The following is a 12,823-nucleotide window of genomic DNA, read 5'->3' on the forward strand; positions in this document are numbered from 1 at the left end:
AGTGAAGAGATGCCCATCTCTTGGGGTGAGCTTCAGGCCCACTTGATTTCAAGAATGGATAAAGATATTCACACATGGTTTGGATGCATGAGTGTCTTTGGCCCTTTTTCCACAGTTGTCATCTGCAAGCTAGGGTTGGAGTAACTTCCTCTCTTGTCTTACATAAACATCCCACATCATTCTGTCTGGCCTGGAGGAAGTTTGTGGAGGGAAGCACCAGAAGCCAGTGACGCAAATGAATAGGGCATCTAAATGGGAGAGGCCCCTGGGAGGGAGAGGCAGCCTCCCCTCCCCCACATCCAGTCTCTGTGTTCCCTTTTGCACCATTTGAGTGCCACTGAGCTTCAGGGAGAGCCCTTGGGGTCTCCTGTAGACAACCAGCCCATCACATACAGTACATCTAAAGACCAAAAGCTCCTTTGGCATCTGCAGCATTTATCTTGTGTAAATTCCATACTAAATAAAAGACATTCTTTCAATGCGACATTTAGAGATGGCTGAAGAGCACCTGAAGTATTCCTTATGTGTGGTTCCATTCCAGCAAGGAGTGTTAATACGATGTATATAATGAATTTATGTTGTATTTCCATTTTGTGTAGCAGAGTGAATAGAACCAGCAGGACTCATGCATAAAGTCATTGGTTTGGTTGAATCCCTTGTATCTTATAGCGTACGCTGAGAGCTTATGCATCGAAGAAAAATTCCTTGTGTGTCCAATCAAAATAAAGAATTCTCTTCTCTTCTCTTCTCTTCTCTTCTCTTCTCTTCTCTTCTCTTCTCTTCTCTTCTCTTCTTGTAACCCTGGGGAGGAGACTCACTAATTGAAAGTCTCCTCTATTTAAGGATGAAAATGCACTTTGGTTGGTAATCAAACAAAGCAAAATAGAAAACTTCAGATAGAGGACATCATACTCAGTTTGACAGGCCCATCAACTCAGAGGGTGGTTTCCCCCTTTCCCTCTATGGGCCTTTAAGGCAAAGAATGAGAGACCAAGTGGCCCACCGATGGAATCAGAATCAGTGGATGCTGTAACCCTGGGAGGGGGCGGGATGGCAAAGGCTCCCTTCAGCTGGTGGTGAATCAGCCTCCTAAGGCCCAAGGGGCTCTGATGGATCTCCCCATGGAAGAGTTTCTAAGGGTGGGTGGCAACCACTGCAAATCATCTTTTCTGCTCAGGTGCCCAGCCTGGGTCTCAGAAATCCCAGGAGGGAGGGAGGGAGGGAGGGAGGGAGGGAGGGAGAGAGAGAGAGAGAGAGAGAGAGAGAGAGAGAGAGAGAGAGAGAGATCCTGGGAAACTTTCTATAGCAGGAAAATTTTGCTGGCTGAGGAATTCTGGGAGTTGAAGTCCACAAGTCTTAAAGTTGTCAGGGTTGGAGACTATAGGTTGCTTTTGTGCATCTTCAAGAGATATTGCAAAAAAAAAGTCTTGAGATGGACTTCAGCCAACAGATTTGCTGATAGGAATCTGCCTGAAAAAACCTGAAAAGTCATTTCTTTGGACCAAGTGTTTTATCAAGACCTGTGGCTGGGATCACATGTGGCTCAGCGTTGGGTGCAAACATATCCTTGTTTCATGAGGTTGGAGAGATCTGAGAGTCCAGATTTGGCCTCTTCTCATGCCAACTTTGAACCACAGGTGACCACATTACACAAGCAAACCTCTAAGCAGCCTCCTATTGGAGTGTCTTTCATAGTCTCCTTGGTGTCCTTGTTTTCTTTTGATGGAGAGAACTTTCTGGATCAAGTGCCCTTCTGGACTTCTCTCCACCGAAGGAGTCCAAGAAAAGGAATGGGGGAGGGAAGATCTTGATGACTCAGGTCAGGGAAACGGGATCTGGGCTTTAAAAGGATCCTTGGACCCATTTCCTCCAAAACTCAGCGTGCATCGGCCAAATTATTGATTTCATCGTCAGGTTTGCAACTGGGGATTTTGACTAACATCTCTTTCTTTGACTTAAGGAAGAAAAGGCAGATCTTTTGGCGTTGAAGGAAATGGGCACAACACGCACGGACCTCCCACCTCCTAGGCAGGGACCCCCATTTCAGTTTCACAGTGAGGCAACAGACGAGGAATTAGTCCTATTCACAAGATTGGCAAAGGGAGGTCGGAGTCTTCTCTGTACTAAGAGGATGGAGGAAGGGAAAAAAATTCCTGGGCTGGCTCATTGTAAAGAAGAAAGATAATGACATGTATCTACATGGTGCTGCAGGCTGTATAATGTGCTCTGCTTTTTTAATGGTCCACGTTAGAATTTCCACACAGAGTAAGGCAAAGCTTGTTATTATTGATGGTTTGCCATGTAATAACAACCGAATACATTTATTTCCCTCTAAAAGAAGGTTTGGACTGGTCTAATTGGCACCTCTTCAGCACTGAACTGATTAAATTGTGGAAAAGGGATTCCAGCCCCACCTGGGAGTGACAGGGCGGACTTGTTCCCAAATGCTTAACTAACCTAGAGAAAGGGACCCCCTGAATTAAAGTCATAACTGCACCGTGGTGAACCCCCAGGTGCCTCCTCTTTAGGACTTCAGTTAAAAATTTTGCTGGCTGAGGAATTCTGGGAGTTGAAGTCCACAAGTCTTAAAGTTGCCAAGGTTGGGGACCCCTGTCCTATAGCACCCTTTGGGCTCCTTCCTTCATTTTCTGACTGGCCACATCCTCTGGCAAACTGGGGGTGAGCCAGAATCCATGCCACCCTTTTGAAATCACAGGCACACCCAAGGTCCAAAAGATTTGCCACCTTCCAACCAGTGATGGGATTCAAAAAATTTTACTACCGGTTCTGTGGGCATGGCTTGGTGGGCGTGGCAGGGGAAGGATACCTAAAATCTCCAGTCAGAGGTGGGATTTGCCGGTTCTCCGAACTACTCAAAATTTCCGCTACCGGTTCTCCAGAACTGGTCAGAACCTGCTGAATCCCACCTCTGCTTCCAACCTCTTTTGCTGCACCATCCCACATGTTGCCTTGGCCCACAGAGACCTGAACGACCAGCCAGCTCTGAGAAGATCCTCAAGGAAAGAAAATATTATTGCAGAGAAGAACATTTATGTAGCTTTCAAAATACACTCAAACTTGTGCTGGGAAGGAAAGGGGAGCCTTTTGATTCATTCAGTGGCCTCTTCAGTTGTGTACAGCAGATCAGGGATTTTACCTAGCTTTTTGTTCTAGTATAAATTTACTCTCGGAACCGAGGCTCAGCTATAATCTACCACAAACAAGCCCACAGACACATTTTTGTCTTGCTTCAGAGAGGAAGTACAAATGTTTAAATTCTCATTAAGTGTATGCAACCCACAAAAAGACTCTGGATAAGCTGCATGTTTTTTAAAAATATATATATTTTAAAATACACATCCTACACAATCATGTTTTTGTACAGTGCAACTGAGGTCTGAAGAACAGTTAGTTACAGATGAATAAGGATCCAATACTCACTGACAGTCCTTGCATTAGTATAATTTTTGCATTCATAAAACTTTTAATAGATACTTATTTTCAAAAAGTCGTGGCAATAATGGAGCGAGTCAACAGCCTGTCACTCCTAATAATTCTCACACCTCCCAGATTCACAGCATTCCATTTTGGGGCTGGCTATTTCCGGGTGAGGAACAATTCATTAGTGGAAGTTTCACAAGTCCACTAATCAGGACCCTCTCTCCTAATTGCAAACTCCTAGAAACCATTCTTCTGCTTGTAGTTTATGGTAATTTGCAAACATACTTGGACTTGTCTCCTAAAAGCCACTTGCTTCGGCAGTCTGGCTGAAGATGGAAGAACTAGGCCAAGGAGCTGCTGTTCCCCTATTCCAGAGCGCCCCCCCCCATAACGCGTCCAGGAGACCCACTGGTCCTGAGCAGCAGAAGGGCTCCTACCAGCTGCCAGGGAGGCTGCATCCCCCTCCCACCTCTGTCATTTCTTGGTCCACTATTCTCCCTCTTTCAAAAGTTCCCATCCTTCCAAACTCTTAGGGGGGGACGTGTCAGTGTGGAGAAAGGCTTTGGAGACCAAGGATCCCCAGGAAGAGCCCTTTGATCTCCTCAGAAAATCCCACAGGGCACTGTCAAGTTGCTCAGGACGATGAAGCACCATCAGAGGGGATTTTCAGCAGGTTCTGACCAGTTCTGGAGAACCAGTAGCAGAAATTTTGAGTAGTTCGGAGAACCGGCAAACCCCACCTCTGACTGGCCCTGCCGCCATCTCTTCTCTGCCTCCCACTGAGTCCCGGCTGATCGGCTGGGTCTTCTTTGGTTGCCCTGCACAGGAGAACGGAGCTGGAAGGTTAGGGAGGGTGGGGAGGGAATGGAGATTTTGCAGTGTCCTTCCCCTGCCATGCCCACCAAGCCACGCCCACTGAAGTGGTAGTAAAAAAAATTTGACTCCCACCACTGAGCACTTTGACACCTGTACAAGGTAAGGATTGAAAAAGAGCCTCCTAAATATCTGTAATAATGCATGTCTCACCCGTTTGCACATGCAGCATCTGCCTCATGTATTGAATAGAGTAGAGTAGAGTAGAGTAGAGTAGAGTAGAGTAGAGTAGAGTAGAATAGAATAGAATAGAATAGAATAGAATAGAATAGAATAGAATAGAATAGAATAGAATAGAATTCTTTATTGGCCAAGTGTGATTGGGCACACAAGGAATTTGTCTTGGTGCAAATGCTCTCATTGTACATAAAAGAAAAGATACATTCATCAAGAATCAAGAATCATCAGGTACAACACTTAATAATAGTCATAGGATACAATAAGCAATCAACTCATACTAGGAAACAGTCAATATAAATTGTAAGGATACAAGCGACAAAGGAGAGGATGGGTGATAGGAGTGATGAGAAGATGAGAAGTAATAGTAGTGCAGACTTTGTAATAGTTGAACAGTGTTGAGGGAATTATTTGTTTAGCAGAGTGATGGCGTTTGGGAAAAACCGTCCTTGTGTCTAGTTGTTCTGGTGTGCAGTGCCCTACAGCGTTGTTTTGAGGGTAGGAGTTGAAACAGTTTATGTCCAGGATGTGAGGGGTCTGTAGATATCTTGGGAGTGATTAGAATTATTTATTGCTGATCTGAAGCAAGCAAAAGCTTTCAGGAAGGGGGAGGCGGGCCTTTCCTTATTGGGATCCCTTAACCCAGGGGTCTCCAACCTTTTGGACCTCAGGGATCACCAAACCCATAATTTTAAATCCCGTGGACCACTAATATGAATTTTGATTGACGGTGGCTTGCTGACGTTTTCCCAGGCTCTCTGCAGAAAGCAGCAGAGACCCTGGGAAAATCCCAAAAAAAGTCTGCACGAAAATTCCCCACCCTGTTTTCCTACTGATCGATCATTTTTTATTTGGGATCACAGGTTACCATCTCCAGCTCCGTTCTCAGGGGGGAGAGAGACTTTTGGCTTCATGCAAGGAAAGCAGCAGAAGCAGCAGAAGTTTTTCTTTCTCTCCCCCAAACTCTGCCAGAAATGAGTCTCTGTGAGACTTGTCGTGCTGGCGCAGCCTCTTGGAGCAGGAGGCCTTGCAGGGTCCCAAAGACTCATTTCTGGCAGAGTTTGGGGGAGAGAAAGAAAGACTTTTGCTACTTTCCTTGCGTGCAGTCAAAAGCAGAAGAAGAAAGAAGCAGCCTGGTGGCCAGGCGAAGCGCGTGAGGTGAGTGGGGCAAGTTCTCCCCCTGCCCTTTCCCCACTCCTCTTACTCCTTCGTGTTGTTTGCAATGCAAGTGACACAAGCCTTGTGTTCCCGTGCAGCCTGGATTAATTGCTTTGGGGGTGACATTTCTCTGTGGACCATAATCATTTTCTCGTGGACCACAAGTGGTCCCTGGCCCACTGGTTGGCGACCACTGCTCTAACCCTCTACCCAAGAGCAGAGATGCTGTCCTAGCCTGTAGGGATCTAAAGTTTCATTTCCCTGCAATAGCTCCACCTGTTGGACTTCTCCTCTTTACAGCGGTGCTCCAGCTGAATGTGGAATGCTAAATGGAACATTATAAAGCAAAATGGATCCATCTTCCCCTCCTTCTTTCTTCACCTGTAGCCAATTTATCTCATTGGTAACAGAAGGACAATACTAACATTAAACATAAAAAGCCTCCCAAGCAAGTAATTTCATTATGTCATTTCATCTAATTCAAGTATTCTTCTGATATTGTTATTGGATGGTTTCTCAAATTGCATGTAATTCAGTTCTGCGGGTCAGACTTCGAACGAAGGGGGGAGACCTCTCTTCTCCTGGCTAGGAATCTGAAATCTACTTTGATCTTTAATTACTTTCTTATCTTCTTTGTCTTTTTGCCTTTTCTCCCTCTCACGTTTAAGCGGATCTTTCACTGGTAGAAAATTCAGTTTATTTCCTCACCCTGTGGGCTTCCCAGTCATCCTGCAAAGGTGCTGTGTCTTCACACCATTTACTCAGGGGCTCAGAAGGACCTCAGGACTCTTGTATGAAACAGGGACAGGAAGTCTCTACTATAGAGATCTCCAAATTTGGCAACTTTAAGACTTGTGGACTTACAAGTCCCAGAATTTCTCAGCCAGCAAAATTTTCCTGCTATAGAAAGTTTCCCAGGATCTCTCTCTCTCTCTCTCTTTCTTTCTCTCTCTCTCTCTCCTGGGATTTCTGAGACCCAGGCTGGGCACCTGAGCAGAAAAGATGATTTGCAGTGGTTGCCACCCACCCTTAGAAACTCTTCCATGGGGAGATCCATCAGAGCCCCTTGGGCCTTAGAAGGTGGGGATCCTGATCCCAAGATACATTTTGGAGTCCCCCAGTTAAGAGGCTGATTCACCACCAGCTGAAGGGAGCCTTTGCCATCCCGCCCCCTCCCAGGGTTACAGCATCCACTGATTCTGATTCCATCGGTGGGCCACTTGGTCTCTCATTCTTTGCCTTAAAGGCCCATAGAGGGAAAGGGGGAAACCACCCTCTGAGTTGATGGGCCTGTCAAAACGACTTTGATGTAGTCTCAAAGTTGTCAGGTTTGGGGACCCCTGCTCTACTATAACGGCTGTGCAGCACTGGGGATTCAGTCTCCAAAGGTGCCTCAGGGAGCATGGGAGCAGGGACAGGGCAGCCACCAGAGTTCCTCAGATTCCCCAGAATTAGTTTTGGAGATGTCCAGGGCTTCTGATTCTTGGAAACTGAGCCAGAAGCTCTTCACGACCAGGAGTCCTTTAAGGACTTTCCGTTGGGTTATCTGACAACTCCACCAAAGAGGCCAGGTGAGCTGGGAAGACTAACCTTCTCGTTGTGCATCAGAACGGATGGCGGCAAACCCAGGCAATCCCGCTTTGATCTCTGCCACCTCCGGAGGGTCCTAGGAGAAGGAGGGTATCCAGGACTCTCCCCACTCCAAGCTGCCTTTTTGTGGGGATCAGCAGTCGTAGGAAAAACCTACCAGGGGTGTGTTTCAGAGGACATGAAGTTGACATGTAGTTGACGTCCTTCTGTCCGGCAGCCTGCCCTGCATGGCTCTGTGGTGTGGATCGAGATTGGGCCTATCTACAGGAGGGTGGGAGGCAACCATGAAGCCACATCTGTGCTGTTACCAAGAAAATAATACCCCAGAAGGAAAGATTTATAAGACAAGTAGCTCAATATCCATGCTTCGCTACAAAACTATGTGGTCGGGCTTAGTTTTTGGGGAGGAAAATAAGGGGAAAAATTCTGCCTCTGCCTGCCAGCATCCATTGGTATTCATATGGCTAGAGTTGAGGGCTGTTTGGAAACTAAAAGAGTATTTGCTGTGTGAGCAAGAAGGAGGCAGCAAGGAGCCTGGGCGTGGCTTAGTTCAACTGTTCTGTACTAAAGCTGTTTGCTGCTGTGAAACTAAAACTGAAACTCCTCTCCTCTGCTTGTGTTTTGCATTTGGAACAGATTTCTTTCCAGGTGGGGAAGGGAGTAGAACTCCTTAGCATCAGAGCATGTTAATAATAATAATATAGGAAATACTAATGCTCTGATGGTCATTTTGGAAAAATCCTTTCTTATATTGGATTATTATTTTTTCTGGGGGTAACTATTACAGCCAACGTCACCTTTGCCCGTTGCTCAGCATTGCCGTCTAACCTTGGGCTGTGGTGGCTTTGTGCTGCTTCCTGGGGCTTGGGTGGTGGGAGGCAGGGTGAGACATCCGGATGGCCACATTCTCCAGGCCAAAGATCCTCCCCCGCTATTAGTGCCTTCAATGGGGAAGGAAATTCACTGCAAGCAGACTGGCATTCAGTCACGCACGGCTCTGAGTTTTTTCTTATAATAATAAATTTTCTTAAAATAAATTGCCAGTTATTATTAGAATATAATGCTCTGTGCCAAAAAAGGGAAATAAAAAAGAAGATAGCCCCCTCACTCTGATTGTTGTTAGAAGCCATTTAGAATAGAAGAGGAGAGAGGGGGGAGAGAGGAGAAGAAGAGAGAGGAGGAGAGAGAAAGAGAGGGAGAGAGGAGAAGAGGAGAGAAGGAGGGAGGGAGAGGGAGAAAGAGAGAGGAGGAGAGAGAAAGAGAGGGAGGGAGGAGAAGAAGAGAGAAAGAGGGAGGGAGGAGGAGAAGTGAGAGGAGGAGAGAGAAAGAGAGGGAGAGAGGAGAAGAGGAGAGAAGGAGGGAGGGAGAGGGGAGAAAGAGAGAGGAGGAGAGAGAAAGAGAGGGAGGGAGGAGAAGAAGAGAGAAAGAGGGAGGGAGGAGGAGAAGTGAGAGGAGGAGAGAGAAAGAGAGGGAGAGAGGAGAAGAGGAGAGAAGGAGGGAGGGAGGAAGAGGGGGAGGGAGAGAAGGAGAGAGAGGGAGGGAGGGGGAGGGGAGAAAGAGAGGAGGAGAGAGAAAGAGAGGGAGAGAGGAGAAGAAGAGAGAGGGGGAGAGAGGAGAAGAAGAGAGAGGAGGAGAGAGAAAGAGAGGGAGAGAGGATAAGAAGAGAGAAGGAGGGAGGGAGGGAGAGGGGGGAGGGAGAGAAGGAGAGAGAGGGAGGGAGGGGGAGGAGAGAAAGAGAGAGGAGGAGAGAGAAAGAGAGGGAGAGAGGATAAGAGGAGAGAAGGAGGGAGGGAGGAAGAGGGGAGAAAGAGAGAGGAGGAGAGAGAAAGAGAGGGAGGGAGGAGAAGAAGAGAGAAAGAGGGAGGGTGGAGGAGAAGAGAGAGGAGGAGAGAGAAAGAGAGGGAGAGAGGAGGAGAAGAGAGAAGGAGGGAGGGAGGAAGAGGGGAGAAAGAGAGAGGAGGAGAGAGAAAGAGAGGGAGGGAGGAGAAGAAGAGAGAAAGAGGGAGGGAGGAGGAGAAGAGAGAGGAGGAGAGAGAAAGAGAGGGAGAGAGGAGAAGAGAGAAGGAGGGAGGGAGGAAGAGGGGAGAAAGAGAGAGGAGGAGAGAGAAAGAGAGGGAGCGAGGAGAAGAAGAGAGAAAGAGGGAGGGAGGAGGAGACGAGAGAGGAGGAGAGAGAAAGAGAGGGAGAGAGGAGAAGAGAGAAGGAGGGAGGGAGGAAGAGGGGAGAAAGAGAGGGAGAGAGGAGAAGAGAGAAGGAGGGAGGGAGGAAGAGGGGGAGGGAGAGAAGGAGAGAGAGGGAGGGAGGAAGAGGGGAGAAAGAGAGGAGGAGAGAGAAAGAGAGGGAGAGAGGAGAAGAAGAGAGAGGGGGGAGAGAGGAGAAGAAGAGAGAGGAGGAGAGAGAAAGAGAGGAGAGAGGATAAGAGGAGAGAAGGAGGGAGGGAGGAAGAGGGGAGAAAGAGAGAGGAGGAGAGAGAAAGAGAGGGAGGGAGGAGAAGAAGAGAGAAAGAGGGAGGGAGGAGGAGAAGAGAGAGGAGGAGAGAGAAAGAGAGGGAGAGAGGAGAAGAAGAGAGAAGGAGGGAGGGAGGAAGAGGGGAGAAAGAGAGAGGAGGAGAGAGAAAGAGAGGGAGAGAGGATAAGAGGAGAGAAGGAGGGAGGGAGGAAGAGGGGAGAAAGAGAGAGGAGAGAGAGAAAGAGAGGGAGAGAGGAGAAGAAGAGAGAAAGAGGGAGGGAGGAGGAGAAGAGAGAGGAGGAGAGAGAAAGAGAGGGAGAGAGGAGAAGAGGAGAGAAGGAGGGAGGGAGGGAGAGTGGGAGGGAGAGAAGGAGAGAGAGGGAGGGAGGAAGAGGGGAGAAAGAGAGAGAGGAGGAGAGAAATAGAGGGAGAAAGGAGAAGAAGAGAGAGAGGAGGAGAGAGGAGAAGAAGAGAGAGGAGAGAGAGAAAGAGAGGGAGAGAGGAGAAGAGGAGAGAAGGAGGGAGGGAGGAAGAGGGGAGAAAGAGAGAGGAGGAGAGAGAAGGGGAGGGAGAGAGGAGAAGAAGAGAGAAAGAGGGAGGGAGGAGAAGAAGAGAGAGGAGGAGAGAGAAAGAGAGGGAGAGAGGAGAAGAGGAGAGAAGGAGGGAGGGAGGAGAAGAAGAGAGAGGGGGAGAGAGGAGAAGAAGAGAGAGGAGGAGAGAGAAAGAGAGGGAGAGAGGATAAGAGGAGAGAAGGAGGGAGGGAGGAAGAGGGGAGAAAAAGAGAGGAGGAGAGAGAAAGAGAGGGAGAGAGGAGAAGAGGAGAGAAGGAGGGAGGGAGGAAGAGGGGAGAAAGAAAGAGGAGGAGAGAGAAAGAGAGGGAGAGAGGAGAAGAAGAGAGAGAGGGAGGGAGGAGAAGAAGAGAGAGGAGGAGAGAGAAAGAGAGGGAGAGAGGAGAAGAGGAGAGAAGGAGGGAGGGAGGGAGAGGGGGAGGGAGAGAAGGAGAGAGAGGGAGGGAGGGGAGGGGAGAAAGAGAGGAGGAGAGAGAAAGAGAGGGAGAGAGGAGAAGAGAGAGAAAGAGGGAGAGAGAAGAAGAGAGAAAGAGGGAGAGAGGATAAGAGAGAGAAAGAGGGAGAGAGGAGAAGAAGAGAGAAAGAGGGAGAGAGGAGAAGAAGAGAGAGGAGGAGAGAGAAAGAGAGGGAGGGAGGAGAAGAGGAGGGAGAGGGAGAAAGGGAGAGGGGGAGGGGGAGGGAGGGAAAGAGAGAGAGAGAGAATAATCTTGAAATGACATCTGGCCAACCCTTTGCAAAAAAAAGTCCTTTTATACTTATAAAAGTATCCCAAGAGATACTTTTCTTCTCTCATAAGCTGGGAGTTTCATTAGATTCTGCAGCTCGTGTTGCATCACCTGCCTCTCTGGCCAGAGCTACCCCTGCAAAAGTAAGAGGCACGGAGGGGAGGCCAGCATCAAATGCCCAGAGAAAACACACGGCTCTGAAACATGGCTTGGAACAGAAGGCAGGTCTGGGGCTACCAATCAGCCAGAACTCTGGACATGCTGTCTCTTCTCCTCCTGGATTCTGGGTCTTTTCAGACAAGGGTTTTATCCCCTTGTAGCTTCCCCAGAACTATATGCAGACTGAAGTGCGATGCTGGAAAATATTATGGAGAATCCTTGGACGACAAGAACAAGTGACCCAATACTAGTAGAAGTAAAACCAGGCTGCCAGTTGGAAGCACTATCAATGAAGGGAAAAGCTTAGCTAATTTGGGCACATAATGCAAAGACGAGAGTCCTCGGCAAGAGTTGTGGTGGCACAGTGATTGGAATGCAGTACTGCAGGCTACTTCTGCTGACTGCCGACTGCCAGCAGTTTGATCCTCACTGGCTCAAGGTCGACTCATCCTTCCAAGGTCTGTAAAATGAGGACCATGATTGTTCTTTCTGCGCCAACTCAAACTGCCCAAGGAGCTGCTGATCCAGTTCTACAGAGGAATGATTGAGTGTCCTCTGCACCTCTATAGCTGTCTGGTTTGGTTGTGCAACCCAACAGGACAGACACAGACTCCAGATGACAATTAGGACTGCAGAAAAAACAATTGCTACCAACCTGCTTTCAATCGAGGACCTGCATACTGCACTAGTCAAAAAGAGGGCTGTGAAAATATTTACAGACCCCTCACATCCTGGACATAAACTGTTTCAACTCCTATCCTCAAAACGACGCTATAGAGCCCTGCACACCAGAACAACTAGACACGAGGACAGCTTTTTTTCTGCATGCCATCACTCTGCTAAACAAATAATTCCCTCAACACTGTCCAACTATTTACAAAGTCTGCACTACTATTACTATTAATCTTCTCATCACTCCTTTCACCCATCTCCTCCCACTTGTGACTGTAGGGCTGTAACTTTGTTGCTTGTATCCTTACGATCTATATTGACTGTTTCCTAGTATGATTTGGTTGCTTATTGTACCCTATGACTATCATTAAGTGTTGCACCTGATGATTCTTGACTCTTGATGAATGTATCTTTTCTTTTATGTACACTGAGAGCATTTGCACCAAGACAACTTCCTTGTGTGTCCAGTCACATTTGACCAATAAAGAATTCTATTTTATTCTATTTGGGGATAATATGCTGACTCTTAAAACCATTGTAAATAACTGTGAAGCTGTATATAAGCCTAAGTGGTATTGGTTTTGCTATTGCTTAAAGGAATAGAGCAGGGGTCTTCAAACTTGACAACTTTAAGACTTGTGGACTTCAACTCCCAGAATTCCTCCTCCAGTCATGTTAGCTCAAGAATTCTGGGAGTTGAAGTTTGAAACCCTTGGAATAGAGCAGGGCTTCCCAAACTTGGCAAGTTTAAGACTTGTGGACTTCAACTCCCAGAATCCCAGAGCTAACATGACTGGAGGAGGAATCCTGGGAGTTGAAGTCCACAAGCCTTAAAGCTGTCAAGTTTGGAGACCTCTGGAATAGAGGATCCTTGGAAAAGAAGCTGACAGAAGATCAGATATCATCACTGATGACCCAAGCAAAACCTTGCAAGAATGCAAAGAAGTGATAGTTGATAGACAATTCTGATGAAATCGTGTTCATTGGGCAATGAAGAATTAGAAGCCTCTG

Source organism: Notechis scutatus, chromosome 4, assembly GCF_049901735.1.
Source record: "Notechis scutatus isolate UNSWTSFEM ecotype Mainland chromosome 4, rNotScu1.2, whole genome shotgun sequence".
NCBI classification, from domain to species: domain Eukaryota; kingdom Metazoa; phylum Chordata; class Lepidosauria; order Squamata; family Elapidae; genus Notechis; species Notechis scutatus.